At 40.2% G+C, this 16,925-nt stretch overlaps 1 protein-coding gene and 3 long non-coding RNA genes across 13 annotated transcripts in view; 1 reads left to right on the top strand and 3 right to left on the bottom strand.

The window, feature by feature from the left end:
- The window catches only part of LOC128628682 (kelch-like protein 10), a 230,100-nt gene that overhangs the window by 104,415 nt on the left and 108,760 nt on the right, over positions 1-16,925 (top strand). The gene's annotated exons all lie outside the window — the stretch shown is intronic.
- LOC128634157 (uncharacterized) overlaps positions 1-16,925 on the bottom strand; it is a 72,152-nt gene that overhangs the window by 35,693 nt on the left and 19,534 nt on the right. The window lies entirely within an intron of this gene.
- Positions 4,366-10,293, bottom strand: LOC128634146 (uncharacterized). 2 transcript variants are annotated; one of them, XR_008397393.1, is made up of 9 exons: positions 10,206-10,293; positions 9,976-10,110; positions 9,019-9,072; positions 8,800-8,915; positions 5,800-5,907; positions 5,599-5,698; positions 5,324-5,497; positions 4,798-5,128; positions 4,366-4,514 (listed from the first exon to the last, which is right to left on the bottom strand). It is a non-coding gene; the product is annotated as an uncharacterized LOC128634146 (long non-coding RNA). The 2 variants fall into 2 exon arrangements; XR_008397394.1 differs by lacking the exon at positions 4,366-4,514 and adding an exon at positions 4,580-4,722.
- Positions 11,136-15,541, bottom strand: LOC128634138 (uncharacterized). Of its 9 annotated transcripts, none has more exons than XR_008397378.1 (4): positions 15,044-15,541; positions 14,247-14,295; positions 12,960-14,053; positions 11,688-12,836 (listed from the first exon to the last, which is right to left on the bottom strand). It is a non-coding gene; the product is annotated as an uncharacterized LOC128634138 (long non-coding RNA). The 9 variants fall into 9 exon arrangements; XR_008397379.1 differs by lacking the exon at positions 15,044-15,541 and having other exon boundaries at positions 12,960-13,104; positions 13,989-14,053; positions 14,247-14,789; XR_008397376.1 differs by lacking the exon at positions 15,044-15,541 and adding an exon at positions 11,136-11,478 and having other exon boundaries at positions 11,632-12,836; positions 12,960-14,773.

Raw genomic sequence — 16,925 nt, 5'->3', positions numbered from 1 at the left:
CAGTTTCATTTTTATTGAACATTTCTCCTGAACACGTCTACATGTCAGCTGAACATCACCTTTTCTCTTCTCTCCTCCCCTCCCTTTCCCAAGGAAAACAAATTGAGCAACACACAGCAGTAAACATTCACAGGTTTTTCTTCTTTTTTCACTAACAAAGGAAAACAAAATTAAAAATGCAGAAAACCCGCCCCCCGCCTCATCATGGATACCCAATAACTGTCGCTGGTTATAAAGATATTGTAAAATTCAACAACAGGCACAAAAATTTAAGTGGGAAGTGTCTAACTCCATAAAGTATACAATAAAGGGATGCCCTTTATAAAAAAACTTGTCCGTACAACCATTCATCCTATATGTTATTTTCTCGAGTTTCAGAAAAAACATCACGCCCTTTAGCCGCTGGGAGATAGATGGGTATTTAGCAGACTTCCACTGCAACAGTAGGGAACGTCTTGCTATAAGGGATGTGAAAGCAAAAACATCCTTTTGTATCAAGCTCAATGGAACTGAGGCATCAGGAATCCCAAATACAGCAATCAGTGGACAAGGATTTAAATCTACCCTGAGAATAGTGGACATGATGGTAAAAAAACAGTCCAAAAACCATGGAGATCAGGGCAGAAGAAAAACCTATGGCCAAGATGACAGGGAGAGCCATGGCATTTATCACACTTGTCCTCTACGTCCGGATACATCACAGAACGTCTCGACTTGGACAGATGGACTCTGTGTAAAACTTTGAACTGGATGAGTCCAAGACGAGCACAGGAAGTGGTAGACTGTACCCTCGCTATAGCACGTTCCCAACACCCCTCACTTATCTGTACTCCTAACTCCGTTTCCCACGCATTCCTAACTTTGTTACACGACTCACTACCTAACGCCAGAATGAAATCATAAATCCTAGAAATCATTCCTCTCTGATGTGGATTGTTTGAAAACAAGCTTTCCCAAGCCTGTTCAGGAGGCGCAGAGGGGAAATCAGGAAAACATCTAGAAACGAAATTCCGAATTTGAAAATACCGAAAAAAATGAGTCACAGGGAGGTCATAAGTGTATGCCAGATTGGCAAAGCTATCGAACACACCTTCGTGATACAGATTTCTAACTTGTTTAATACCCTTGTCATCCCACACTGAGAATGTGGAGTCCAAACACGATGGAGGAAATAGATGGTTGTTGACTAAAGGACACAAAGAGGATGCACCTACAAATTTAAAGCGCCGTCTAAACTGATACCAAGTCATAAGTGTTGAGGACAACTAGATTATCAGTATATAGGGAGAGTTTTGTAGGTAAAGAGGAGTAAAGTAAAGCAGGTGAAGAGGATTCCCTACACGACAATAGTTCCAATTTAGACCAAGAAGATCCAGGAGATTTAACCCAGTAGCAGAGTTTATGGATGTGCGCAGCCCAGTAATAGAATTGAAAATTGGGTAATGCAAGTCCTCCACTAAGTCTACATTTCTGCAATAATTTACTAACCCTTGGTGGCTTCCCTCCCCAAATAAAAGTACTAATTATCTTATCCAATGAATCGAAAATGATTTTGGCAGAGAAAGAGGCACTTGCTGGAACAAGAAAAGAAACTTCGGTAATATATTCATTTTGACGACATTGATCCTGACAATTAGAGAAAGGGGTAAGTTACCCAAATCTGAATGTTAGATTTAACCTTTGAGATAAGGGGAGTGAAGTTAGCTGATGAAAGATTAGATAGAGAACGTGTCACGTTGATACCTAGGTATTTAAACCCTTACTGACTAAATCGAAACGGTAAATCTGACTGTTGGAGAGAAAATGCTGCAGTATTGACAGGAAAACAGTCGCTTTTATCCAAATTTAATTTATAACCAGAGACAACACCGAAGGATTCCAGAACACCCAAGACAGCAGGCATAGAGGCAACAGGATCGGTTACATACAATAACAAATCATCAGCATATAGCGACAATTTGTATTCTACACCGTATAGAACTATTCCTTTAAACAAGGGAGAAGATCTTAATGCGAGAGACAGAGGTTCGATAGCGACAGCAAAAAGCAGAGGGGATAAAGGACAACCTTGACGAGATCGTTTGTCTGAACCCTGGCATTAGGGGTTGAGTAAAGGAGGCTAATCCAAGAAATAAACTCATCCCCAAATCCGAACTTCCTCAAGACTGCAAACAAATACTCCCACTCAACCCTATCAAATGCTTTTTTCAGCATCTAATGAAATCACAATCTCAGGAAGCACTGCCGAATGCTTTGAATAAATTATATTAAAGAGCGTACGGGTATTGAAAAACATCTGACGTCCCTTTATAAAACCCTTCTGCTCTTCACATATAATATAAGGGATAATGTCCTCTAAACGAGATGCCATTACTTTCACCAACACCTTTACATCTGCATTAAGCAGAGACAGCGGCCTATAAGAACCACAGGAGGTTGGATCCTTACCCTCCTTAAGAAGCAGAGCTATCGTGGCTTGTGTCAGAGTCAGAGGCAAAGACACATTCCAAGGATTCGTTGAACACAGATAAAAGCAATGGAGCTAATTTTCCAATAAACATTTTAAACAATTCAACTGGAAACCCGTCCGGGCCAGGAGCTTTGTTAGATTGCATAGTTTTAACTGAATTCAAATTTCTTGAAGAGAGTGGGGAGTCCAGTTGCATGGCAGTATTCGAATCACTAACAGGGTTACAAAGGTCTTGAAGAAATGCTTTAGTATCGTCTGCAGGAAATTCAGATTTATAAGGTGAAGAGTAAAACCATTTAAAAGTAGCATTAATTTCCATGGGCTCTGTAGTGACGATATTATGAGTGTTTTTAACACTAGGTATGAGACGGGAAGCGGCCTGTCGCCGTAGCTGACGTGCCAGTAAACGAGTCGGCTCATCGCCATGTTCATAATATGAACCAGGAGTACGTAACATGCGTTCCGCCTCTTTAGTCGAAATAAGATTGAATTCTGCCTGTAAGTCGATTCGCTGTTTAAGAAGTTCTGGAGAGGGGTTCAACGCACATCTTTGATCGAGACTACTGATCGCAGATGTAAGTTCATTAACCCTAGCAGTGCGCTTTAAATTACAGAGAGTGGAGTAAGAAATAATCTGCCCTCTGATATAGGATTTAAGTGTCTCCCATAACAATGAATAAGAGGTGGAGTCATTCTGACTGAAGAAAAGAAAGTCATCCATAGAAGTAGAAATGAACTCACAGAATTCACTGTCTGCTAAAAGAAGAGAATTAAATCTCCAAGGCGGTGGGCTACGTTTATAAATAGAAAGATGAATATCTAATTCATGATCGCATGGTCAGAAATTACAATACCCAAATAGTCAGAAGAAACTACACAAGAATCAAGAGTGCTGTCTATAAAAAATAATCAATCCTCGAATAGGATTTCAATAGGATAGCACCTGGGAGAAGAAAGAAAACTTTTTAAGAGCAGAGTTACGGGATCTCCAGGGATCAACGAGACCGTTCTGACACATAAAATCGGAAAATGTTTTAGACATAGCAGATTGATTCAGAGTACGGGGATTAGACCGATCAAAGTTTTGGTGAATTACACAGTTTAAATCTCCCCCGAAAATCTACAGGTGAGTATTTAAAAAGGGAGATTGCTCAACAATCTATTAGCAAATTCCACATCATCAAAGTTTGGAGCGTACACATTTACCAAGAACACCTGTCTTTGCATTAGAGTACCAGCAACTATAATATATCTACCGTTCACATCAGCAACAACGTTAGTGGAGGAAAACTGTGACCTTTTGTCAATTAAAATAGCGACCCCTCTTGCTTTCGAATTAAAGTTCGAGTGGAAGACTTGACTCACCCAAGGGCAGAGTAACCTTTGATGATCTTTAATACTTTAAGACGTAGGTGCGTCTCCTGTAAAAATACTATATTGAAGTTTAAATGTTTCAAATGTATAAAATCCTTAGATGTCTTGACAGGATTACCCATACCTCTGACGTTCCAACTAATAAATCTTAAAGGCGTGCCTGTCCCAGCTATGCTGGGATCCATATGACTACTAACCATTTAAATAAAGTAAACCAGAGAAATATAAATAGCCAATTAGAGCCGAAGTGGGACCTCCCAAAGTTTATTTTAAACTTCTAATCAAAGTTTGCACTTCTAAACCAATGACAGCTTTAACGTTATTAATTGTGGAAAGACCATGGTATAGGCGGGTAATCCATGGCTAGGTGTGCATTAAACGATTTGAACGAGTGGTTCTTTTCCTCCACATCATGCATTAAAATCGTTTAATGCACATCTAGCCGTGGATTACCCCTTACATATCATCTGAGAGAGAGAGCTAATTCTGTATGTAAACAGATATACTTACCAATCACGACTTCTCCGAGTTGGAGAGCGGACAGTGAAGTCTTTCCATCGACTCCCCTCCAATTGAGATTCTTTGCCAGGGAGTTAGCAATCACCCTCTTCAATATGCGCCAGGTGCAGTCACGCACATACACCCCGTCAATAAGCGCCAAACAGTTTACCTGAAACCGATGTAAAAAATAATATACACTAGTATAAAAACAAATAATTAATAAGCATGTATTGCCTCGTCAACTGTGTCAGTGCTTCTCACTACTCCTGCAGTTACCCTGCCCTGTGTGTTTTCCATCTCTACTAAAGAGTAGGTCATAACTGTTCCCTCATATCAAAGTGGTGTTCAGTGTTGTGCTTTGAGTACGAGTGTGTCACCTTGAGAAAACAGAAATGCGCTCAGTAGCTGTGTAATTGTGCAAGTAGTTGTTAACAAAAAGGAAAAAAACTCACCAGATTTTGCTTGTAATCTGGGCTCTGTTGTATCCTTTGCTCCAGACTACGCAGTCGAGGAAGGTCTTGCAGGGGCAGTAAATCTTCATCAATATCCAAAGGCTGCACCTGGACCTCCTGTTAGTGTGCACACACACACACACACACACACACACACACACAGGAGCCACTGCTTCTTTTTTATTTGTGCACTGAAAGTGAAAGAGGCGGAACAGACACCTCGGTGATATTGACGATAAAGACAGGGTTAGACGGAAGATTCTCCAACTCAATGGAGCTGCTCAGAACCCCGACAGGGCTCACTGACTGATTCTGAAAATCCACATTCACCCTGAGAGAGACACACACACACAGTGAGTGAGAGAGACACAGAGAGAGAGACCTGTAACAGAACAGCACTAATGTACAGAACATCATCTAAACATCACACTGTCTAGGGGATGTGGTCACATGACTACTCTCACTTAAAATGTAACTATGACTCATCTGATGATGCTCGCTGCAGAGTGTGTGTGTGTGTGTGTACCGTGTATATCTGAGGTGTGAGATACACTACCCCCCTGCCCAAGTCTCCACCTCTTCAGCGGGTTAAACGTTGAGATGGAGAGGAAGTCTCTGCTGCGTGAGGAGGAGAGACAGAGAGACCTCTGGGAGAACGCCAGAACCTCTCATTGACGAGCGGTAGAACTCTACATAGGCCCTGATACACACAGACCCACAATACATGTTTATAGAAAATCACAATTAAACACACACACACACACACACACACACACACACACACAGTGGTGTCACACACACCTGGAGCTGTCAAAGGAGATGGATTTGATTTAACCACAGTGTCTGAAGAGAGACTGGAGCTGTTTATAGTAGAGGAATGCAAATGGAGGGAGATTACACACTTGAGAGAGAGAGAGAGAGGGAGGGAGAGAGAGAAATATTATTAATAATAATAATAATAATAATAATAATCCCCTAGTTAAATGGAAGCTGACTGAATACCACTATGGTGGTCCTGGGGTCGTTTCCATAGAGTTCCTTGGAGGCGAGCTCCTCGTCCACAGTTCCCTGGAGGAAGCAGTTCGGATAAAATGCGCCTGCAATCGCCACCTGAACAACGGAAACATCACTGATACTTAATAATTATTATTATTTATTTTCTGCAGGAGTAAGTTACACTTCTTGGACTTTGTCGTCATGGTGACAATTTTAAACTCTGCATTTGCAATTTTACTTTGGATGCTTGTGCTTCTAAGGCTGCGAATTATGACTAATATTTATATTTACTGTATATCAACACTTTTTTGACTTGTGAGCTACTTTTAACATGACCAGTCAAAGAGATCTACCTACACTAAAAATGCTAAACATATTTATTTATATACTGCGTATACTTTATATATATATATATATATATATACACACACATACACACACACACACACACACACACATACATACAATATATGTTCATGTACCTTGCATAACTGCATGAACCCTTATGGGACGCTACAATTCAGTACATTTTTGGTCATTACCTTACTCTGACGATGTGCACTGAATAGAATCAGCCAGGGTTGCATAGTCCGGACAGTAGCTGCTGGTAGCCAGCCTCAAGCAGGCCTCCAAATGATGATCAGTCATTGTGGAACGGTATTTGGACTTAATGATCTTCATGAGGGAAAAGGCTGACTCACATAAATAAGTAGAGCCAAATAATGCAGTCAAGGAGGTGGCACATTTCCTCATGTTTGGGTACTTTTCCCCTGTGAGTAAGTTCCAGAACTGTCCATGAGCCCTGGACTTCAGCTGAATGTCAGCCTGTAGTTTCAAAAAATCTCATCCTCCACTTCAGACGAGTTCAGGTGAAACAGCGCTGCAATTTTCGATGCGAGTGAATCAACCTCAACATTGTCCCTAAATGGGTAGCACATGAATGTGGCGAATGCCTCCAATAAAGCAAAGTCTTGAAAGCGTCTGTCAAACTCTGACAGACAGCTGTCAACCTGCTCCGTGTAGCGTGCAACGTTAAACTGCGCACAAGCCTTCCGCTGCGTCTCCAGATCTGACGGGAGGTTTTGGAAGTTCCCAAAAACATGGTGCTGCAGCTTTGAAAACAGAAGTTGCATTTTCCGTTTAAAGGCATTAACTGCCTTTAATTTTTGTCTTTTCCTTGCAGCTCCAAATTAAGTTGGTCAGATCGGTTAAAAATGCTCGGTTAAAAAAAGTCCAGCAACCACTGATCATCATTGACCTGGGTGTATTCTGCATGTTTAACAGCAAAAAGAAACTCGCTTATCTCCGGACAGAGCTCTCGAAATCTCTGCAGGAATTTACCCCTACTAAGCCGTCTCACGTCAGTGTGTAGCAGGAGCTGATTGGTCGTAGTCTGCCTTCTCCAGATGCGCACGGAACAGCCGTCTTTGAAGTGAACTAGCACGTATTGAACAGGCGATCTTTGTTTCAACATCCATGATCTCCTTCACGTTTAGCATTCTTGTGCATAAGGCTTGTTGGTGTATTATGCAGTTGTTGGCTCAAATTTAGCCTATTACCCAAAAACATTTAAAACTCAACTTAAAAGCCAATAAATACTCACATCTACCTCTGAGACCAGTTGGAGATGGAAAAAATACACCAGCCGTGAGTGAGAAGAAGCAAGGGTCCAGCTTTATTGTTCCATTCCACCACACGAGATCCACACCGATGAGAATTCTCAGAAGTGATCCCCCTACCCTGAGCTTAAGCTCCAGTATTTATACTGTATTTACACACTAGATAACCCATATGTTTCCAGAAAAGGCCTATTTCACTTACACATAGAATCAGAACCCAGGCATTTCTAATAACCCAGAAAATAAAAACCCAGCGTTTTGAATTACATAGAGAATCAGAAACCAGGATTCTCATTTACCTTAGGTGGTCAGAAACCAGGATTCTCAATTACCTAGGTAATGGGGGGGGGGGGGGGGGGCAGTTTGACCCAGCCACCCTTATAACTGGCTCCTCATGGTTCTTTCTTAAAATTAAGGCCTTCCTTGCGAGCCAAGAACCCTCACCATTTGAGTCATGAGTAAGTTTACATTGTCCTGTATTTCTCGTTTATAATTTATTTTCATATTTGCACTATATTTCTTATTTTATATATATTTATACTACTTGAAAAGCGGTTTACTGTACTTCCAACTTCTTAATATCATTACAGTTCTACTGTCCTGCATATCCTACTATTCTGTCTTTTTATAGTTTCTCTATTACTATAAGATATTATTAAAGTTATTCATGTGTGTGTATGAGAGCGAGAGAGTGTGTGTGTATGTTGTGTCTACTTGCCCGCCCTTGACTGTACGAGCGTGTGTGTGTGTGTATTAGCACTCCTCAGCTCAGCTCGTATACCTCTTTTTGGCTTTTTTTGACTACTACTGCTTTTAAAGATCTTTAAAGTGTAATTCCAATCCGTCAATGTCCGCCTAATCCCGCTTCTATGTGTCTAGGTGCCCGTTTTTTTCTTCTTCTCCCTTTTGCTGGATGCTAGGTCTCCCTTATGTTTATTTTATGACATTTTTTATCCACAACACAGTGGTAGTTAAAGAAGTCAGGGAAAGCATCGTCTTCCCTGCACTTGGCAATGAATCCATTTGCGCTGCTCAACCATTGACTGATATCAATTTGCACACTGGAGCTGGGTTTTGTCAATGAAGTCTTTAAAAGACTGAAAAATGTCCTCTCCCCACGATTTCGCTCGCTAGCCTTTAGCACTGGCGCGCTTGATCGCACACGTGTGGTGAGAGAAAAGACGAGATCTCAGACTGGCTGCCCTGTACGTCAACTAGCGATCTACCTGCACTTCCTTTGCGATCGACCAGTCGATCGCGATCGACATATTGGGCACCCCTGCTGTATATATTTTGACCTGAAGAAAAAAGCCTCTTTATACACATATGCTGTTAAACTACACCTGCTCTACTCGTGTGTGTGTGTGTGTGTGTGTGTGTGTGTTACCTGCACTATGAATTTCTGTGCGTGGGTGCTGGTGTAGTCAGAGGGAAAAGTTTCGCTGATGTGCATGTTGAATTGTGACACTCAATTCTTTAAATCCTCAAACAACTCGGCCACTTCTAACACACACACACCAAAAATGATAGTTAGGGATCTGTGTCGAGAAGTGTGTGTATAGATGTGTGCGAGTGAGTGAGTGAGTGAGTGAGTGAGAGTCATGACCTCTTGTATCCGTTTGATCTGAATGCAGTTCTCTTTGCCCCACTCCAGCTCATCCTAAAACACACACACACACACATCAGTACCACTTTATTTATTTCTATAATCCAACACGTTATAATTCAACATAACTGTCACGATCTCCTGCCTCCCATACGCCATGTACCAGTTTAATCTATTTCCTTATTTGGTCAGTGCTTCCTGTTCTTATTTCGATGTCCTCTCTCTGACTGGTTCCTATTTCTTAAATTGTGCACTCTATCTGTACACTACACACTTGACCATCGAACATCTGGATATTTGAAGAACACACACACACACACACACACACACACACACACACACACACAACCTGCGTGAAGTCGGCCCCCCCACCAACACAAAACATCGGCAGAATAGTTTGTGCTGGTTTGTGCCGTAAAAATTTTCGTTTGTGCTGCTTCAGTTCTGGAGATATTAAAAGAATATTTATAGGTCATTCTGGGGTCACTCAAACCCCCCACATGCTCCAAATTCACCCCAAATGGTCTCAATAATAATAATAATAATAATAATAATAATAATAATAATAATAATAATAATAATTCAAAAGAAGAGAACTATAGCGCCTTAACCCACACTGCGCGAAGCCGGATGACTCAGCCATTAAACTAGGAAAAGAGCTCTAATTAGCCAGTGAAGCTAAATGTTGTTCTGCCACGTCCACTTATAAAAGTAAATCATGCAGTATTCTCAGACTGGGCAGTTATTGACAGAGTGAATTCATCGTTTTAAATAGAATCAAAAATAACATCGACCTATTTGCTAATCACATTTCGAATAGCTTGCTCATTAATTACACTGCGCATGCGTGGACTGGACTGCCTCCTCAAAAGCTAGCACCGCTAGTATATTTGTATAATATTAACATTAATACTGAACCAGAGTGAATAAAAAAAGTTTTAAAATGTTATTTCTCACTTCTCCTCCTCTTGTTCTTCTTCTCCGTGCGGGTGTGAGTTATCTTTGGTCGGTTCCACGGTGATTCGGTCATTAGTGAACCGAGCTCCGAGAGTGAATCAGTGCGCCGTCACCGCCTGCTTCATACTGATACACCTGAAACACAGGTGTTAACACCGTTAACTACACACATACACACAATACAGCAAAAAACAGAACGGGTTCGGTTACACAGAACCGAATAAACTCACTTTAGTTTGGGTCCAAACGGGCCAGAACTAACACTAACAACGCTTTCTGCTCCTCAGTTCGACTTCTCGCGCTCGTGGTGACGTCACCAACGTAACGGACGTTGACGTAAATTTGAATCTTTGAGGAGAAAATAAAATAAAATAAACCCAAATATTATTTCATAAAAAGCTTCATTATTCTCTTCTTCTTAAACACGATAGAGGATAAGATATACAAATACATAAAAAAAACAGCTTTATCATTATTTTAAATCAAATCCACTTTAAAAGTGCTCCTTTCTAATGACATTTTAATTAAAAATATACTTCATCTTACTCTTGTTTAATTTAATTTTTAAAATTAATATTTAATTCATCGATGATTGTAGACGTGTTGAGGTTTCACGTTCTTTGTGCTTTATTATCATAAATATACACTTTGTTTAAACTTTTGAGTTTGGACACAAAATGTAAACATTCCTCATGAATCCAGAACATTCATTTGTTTATTATTTAGAAAGTAATAATTAAACAGCTGAATAAAATGATCAGATTAATCACTTGCAACATTTAGGATATGAATTTCTTGTATTGAGAGAGGTTTTTATTTATACACAGATATAAATAGATGTTGTTTATTTGTAGTTTTCATATTTGACTCAGTACATTACACCACATTTATTTAATCAACTATTTATCAAGTTTTTTCAATATTGAACTGAATGATTGTTCAATATCAATAAAAATCTTCAAATAATCTATCAACACCATCAATACATCTCATCAGTAAATAAAAATCTACATTTATCCAGCTCATCTATTGACTGGTTTATTGAAAGTTTTACAGCTTCGGCAGGTAAAGAAGCCATGGCTTTAATCTGATCTTCTGATTTCTAATGATAATTAAATGACAAAATACAGAATTAAAGAATATCTTTATTTAAATTCAAAATCACGAATCATTTAAAAATATGGACTACAAGTGTTCATACAGACAGAAAGACCAGAGATGAAACGGATTTAACAGATACAGGACAATTAGGACAAGGAAAGTGAGAGAACTAGAATTATCATTTTTTTTTTTTTTTTTTTTTTTAAAAATTACAACTGTGTTCAAGATCACAGCAAAAAGACAGTAGAGGAAACAAAGGGAAAAAATATTTCACATTTCCTGTTTAAATTCAACAGTAAAATCTCATGAACTGAAGACATCGTGACTTTTTGAAACCGGTCGTTACATTTTTGAGTCAAACGGAGCAGGTAGTGATGAAGAAGCTGCCTCGAAAGATCATTTCTTTTCCTCGAAGAGTAAATAAAAAAAAATAAAAAAAATAAAATAAAAAAAAAACACACACACACACACAACATGAAATCCTAAATGCATGAAAAATAAACTATGTACATTTTATGTCTAATTACAGTGAACCCTACGGAGAGTGAAGCTCACAGAGGCAAAGTGTTCACGCTACAGCAAATTTCACCGGTTGACGCTAAACTCGCTCACTTAGAAGGTGCGTTTCTCTGTCCCGGGATATTCCTAGCACTGTGTGAAAGCTCCTGAGATGTCCAGCATGGAGACGTGTGTGTATGTTGATGTGTACACAGTACCAATGGTCAGGATGTACTGTTGTGTCCGAGTTTCTCGTTCTCCTGAAAAACACACGTGCGCGCGCACGCACACACACACACACACACACAATGGAATTGTAAAGCAAAACATTGGAATATATATCTTAATCACATCTCATAGTCCTTTTATAGAGTCTGAATCAGTTTGACTGATTCATTTCGAGTTTATTCAGAGTCGAATCACTTTCTAGTGAGAATCAAATACTCATATCAGTCTAGTTCGTTTGGAAGTGTGCGACTCTCACTAGAAAATTATTCGACTCCGAATCGTCTCGAAACCAATCAAAACCGATTCAGACTGGACAAATGGACTAATAGAAGAGAAAGAGCAACAGGAAAGAGGACAGCCTTCCTGCTGAAAGCAAACCGGATCAGAACCTTACATTAGATTGTTTTCTATACTTTTATTTTAAATCAGTTGCGTTGTTTTTCTTCTTTCTGCACTCGATTGAGGAAACACAGCAATGATAAATAAATAAATAAATTTATCTGTCCAGCCTCCTCCTCTTCGTCCCCCAGAATGACGTGTGGGTGACGGATTGACGGATTTAAAAAAAGATGTCTGGGCAAACTGTGACCTCCTCGAGTTAAAAGTGAGCATCCAAGGAAATTTAATGTGTTAACTGCACTACATTCTGCAGTCACAGCACCAGAAAAAATATGTCCATCTACTGTACATGTTAACACACAAAACAAGCTTTTGAGTATTAGTTACCCTGTCTTACTGTACAAGGCACCTGCAAATAATAAAGCAAGTAATTAAAAGTTCATCTATCATTTCACTTCCACTAATCAGTCTTTTGACCAGTCTAAAAATAAAAAGACTAAAAAGAAACAGACTTAGCAAGAAGAACTGAAGATATGTGGATGATGATGTCTCAGTTCCACCGCAGCTTCAACAGCCCTGGATCTTCTCCTTTAAAGCTTGGAGAAGGGCACGTCTTTCGGACTCTTCTTTTCCAGGGCTGCCTGCGCTGACTTCATAAGATCCTGTGTCTGCAACATGTTCATGTTCCAAGTAGCCTGGAGACGCAGAGGAGAAATCTCAGATTTCGACCGCTCTACTTTGTGTTTGTGGCCATACTGTGTGTGCATGGGTCTACCTTGAGGCTAAAAATGCTATTCATGTCTTAAGCAGATTCTTACCATGTAGTCTAGGCTCTGTCACACTGTGGTCTCAGGAGTAGGGGAGGTTGACTTTGGTTCCCTGGACAGCGACGGGACTCCGGCCTGCAATCTCACCTGCTATTTACAGAGCTCCAGCAATCATTGACTATCAGGGAACACACGACTGCAGAGATGAAGAACAGAACACACACTTGCCTTCATTTATACTAAATAATAAAGCTACATGAAAAAAATACACGGTACAACCCAAAGTCACATTCTTCTGTTATCATTCCATATCTTCCATGTGTCAGTCCAGAATTTCACCTTTTTGTGATCACAGAAATTAACGCAAAATCAAGAAACTCCACAATATTCAGAGGAGCTTCCACTTTTTCAAAGTTACTGCAGATTTGGGCCAAAACGTGTCATGACACGTCATCACCACAACAGGCCTTCAGCACAGGTTACTCTACTTCCTGAACAAGTGCGGACCCGGATACAAGTTACGTTCACATTCATGGGACAATTCACATTCAGTTCCAGTGTAACCGAACTCGGACCACCTTCTACAGGTAGTCTCGGGTTCGGTACCGCAGTGCACTTCCCAGTCCACATTACGACGGTCACATTACCAACTTTTCATGCAAACTGCTCTGTGTTGGACTAAACATCCAGTGGGAAAGCCCACTAGAAGAGCTACACTGCAGAATTTTTCTGTCTAAAAATGAACAAATTTCAGGTTTTGTAGCTCTTCTTTGATAAATGACAAGATGGTAATATCATAAAATAGTTCATCATAAAACTTTGTATTAAAACCAGACATCTGATGCTCACTGTGGTTTATTTAATCTTCAACAAACTGCAAATGTAAATAATTGTTCAGAGTGTGCCCCCTTGTGGTCAACTCTTTCATAGGGGCTTGTACGAGTCAGAACAATCAGCCCATTCTTATCTTCTCATCACTTACCATCTCTATAGTGATCATATGGACAAAAATAGCTTGTTTACAGATCTTGGTGTAAACATGTAAGCCAGCAATGTATGGCAAGTTAATGTTCCTCATACCTTCACCTGAAACCAGGCATCCTGTGTGCACAGACGAATATCACAGGCTGTGATTAGATCCACTCCTGCGAAAGAAGAAATCAGATCCACAAAAAAAAAAACTTAGTAATTCAGTCTCCTGCAGCTAAAAGCCCCAGTAAAAGATAACTCTCTGATGGTTAAAGCTTTGCAGGAAAAGTGACAGCAAACAATATGGATGGAACTTCCCAGAGTTGTGGTGAGTGTATGAGATGATGGTACTTAACACTCCCAACAGACCTGCTTCCACACAAACTCCATGCACTGCCACCACCACGGGCTTTGGGCACTGCAGACACATCAAACACAAAGTTCAGTTTATATACCACAATGTATTACTCTAATAGGTTATTGATTGTACAAATACTACATGCATGTAGAACCCCTACATGCTTTGTGTTTAATTTATGTAAGGAATAAACATGCGGTTATAGGAAAACAGTCAATGATCCAATAAAGTGGAGTGACCGTTACCACCCTAAGGTAGAACTGCACATTCTGAAGTGTTTTATTCCCCTTATACCACAGCAAGTTGTCAACAAGCGCATTTCTTTATTAATTAAAGAAGATCATGTCATACACATTAATCTATTTTAAAGGCTGACCGACAGTGGATCTTACAGATGCTGATAACCAAGTTGGGTAGCACCTACTAATAACCGATTACTACTGAATGAAAATATAACACTCAGTGGAAAAATTAAGTTCACTTTATTACAAAAATAAACAGTACTGACCGTACCATGAAAATGTACTGCACTTTTTCTAATATATATATATATATATATATATATATATATATATATATATATATATCTCATCAGACTTTTAATCTGAGGGTCCAGGGTTCAAGTCCCTGTTTGGGTGTTGTAGTACCCTCCAGATCCTCTGAGAGGACCAGTGAAACCATCTAAGGTGCCTCTTTCCAGCATGTTTTGTTCAGCAAGCAAAATGGGCAAACTAAGGGTAAACATTCAGCAGGTTGTCAAGTTACTAATGGTTACTAGGTGAGAGTGTTGCTACCTAAGCTTTGTTACCTTTTAGCATGAAGTTGACAAAGACATGGGTGGTCATCATAGAGATTGGAGTCCAAATAACAGCATCCTTATTAGACTGCGCAGAAAATCATGGGTCTGTGTGAAAAAGAGCACATTGAATGACCCTGATGTGATTTGAACCTTCTCATCTGGAGTCAGACGCACTTCCGTTGCGCCACGAGGTCCCAGCTCGAAGCCTATAGCGCATCATGGTGCAAGGCATACTTGCTCATCGGCGTGGCGCTCAAGACGCATTGGAACTCTGAGACAGGTGGTGGGCTGTGACTGTTGCGACTAGTGTCTGACATCTGGGCAAGAGCTCTTTCAGAGGACAAGGCACGAGCCCTTTAAAGGGATAACCTGCCAGGTTTCCCTTCCCTGGACATTAAGGGAGATTTTCAAGATCAAATGGTAGATCTCACCCCAGTGCATTGAATGACCCCGACGTGATTTGAACACGCAACCTTCTGATCTGGAGTCAGACACGCTACCGTTGCTCGCTCGATATATATATATATATATATATATATATATATATATATATATATATATATATATATATATATATATATATATAAATAAACAAACAAACACACACTATGAATAAATATTAAAGTAAATAAAAAGATGTACAGTATTTCACAATAAAGTGAGAACTCCCCTCACATTTTTGTAAATATTTGATTATATCTTTTCATGTGACAACACTGAAGAAATGACACTGTGCTACAATGTAAAGTAGTGAGTGTACAGCTTGTGTAACAGTGTAAATTTGCTGTCCCCTCAAAATAACTCACACATTAATGTCTAAACCGCTGGCAACAAAAGTGAGTACACCCCCAAGTAAAAATGTCCAAATCGGGCCCAATTAGCCATTTTCCCTCCCCGGTGTCATGTGACTTGTTAGTGTTACAAGGTCTCAGGTGTGAATGGGGAGCAGGTGTGTAAAATTTGGTGTCATCACTCTCACACTCCCTCATACTGGTCACTGGAAGTTCGACATGGCACCTCAAGGCAAAGAACTCTCTGAGGATGTGAAAAAAAGAATTCTTGCTCTACATAAAAATGGCCTAGGCTTTAAGAAGATTACCAAGACCCTGACACTGAGCTGCAGAACGGTGGCCAAGACCATACAGCGGTTTAACAGGACAGGTTCCACTCAGAACAGGCCTCGCCATGGTCGACCAAAGAAGAAGTTGAGTGCACGTGCTCAGCGTCATATCCAGAGGTTGTCTTTGGGAAATAGTGCTGCCAGCATTGCTGCAAAGGTTGAAGGGGTGGGGGGTCAGCCTGGGCTTTGGACACTGCAGACACAAACACAAAATCAAGTTTATATACGACAATGTATTACTCGAATAGGTTATTGATTGTGCAAATACTATATGCATGTAGAACCCCTACATGCTTTGCGTTTAATATGCATTATGTAAGGAATAAACATGCGGTTAAACGAGCTTCATTTTGGTAAAATTCAAACATTCAACATTCAAAGATGGGGGGTGGGGGGGGGTGGGGGGTGGCTACAGAAATCATTTGTTACCTCAGCTGGTAAATACAGTAGCAAATGTACCAGGTCATAAATTGGCTAACGTATTGGAGAGACAATCCAAAGTGTTCAAAGAAGAGTTGGGTCCACTACTGGAGAGAGAACTCCAGAGGCTGGTGGAAGACAAGATCATTGAACCAATGCAGTTTGCAGAGTGGGCAGCTCCCATTGTTCCAGTCAGAAAACTGATGGTTCTACCCCAATTTGTAGGGATTATAAATTCACAGTAAATCCAGCTCTAGTGTGGAGCAGTATCCAATTCCCAAGGTAGAAGATTTATTTGCTCAGTCGGCAGGAGGAAAGAATTTCCCAACTGGACATGACCCATGCGCATCA

Source organism: Ictalurus punctatus, chromosome 12 (assembly GCF_001660625.3).
Source record: "Ictalurus punctatus breed USDA103 chromosome 12, Coco_2.0, whole genome shotgun sequence".
Taxonomy (NCBI): domain Eukaryota; kingdom Metazoa; phylum Chordata; class Actinopteri; order Siluriformes; family Ictaluridae; genus Ictalurus; species Ictalurus punctatus.
This window is presented reverse-complemented; position numbering and strand designations above follow the sequence as displayed.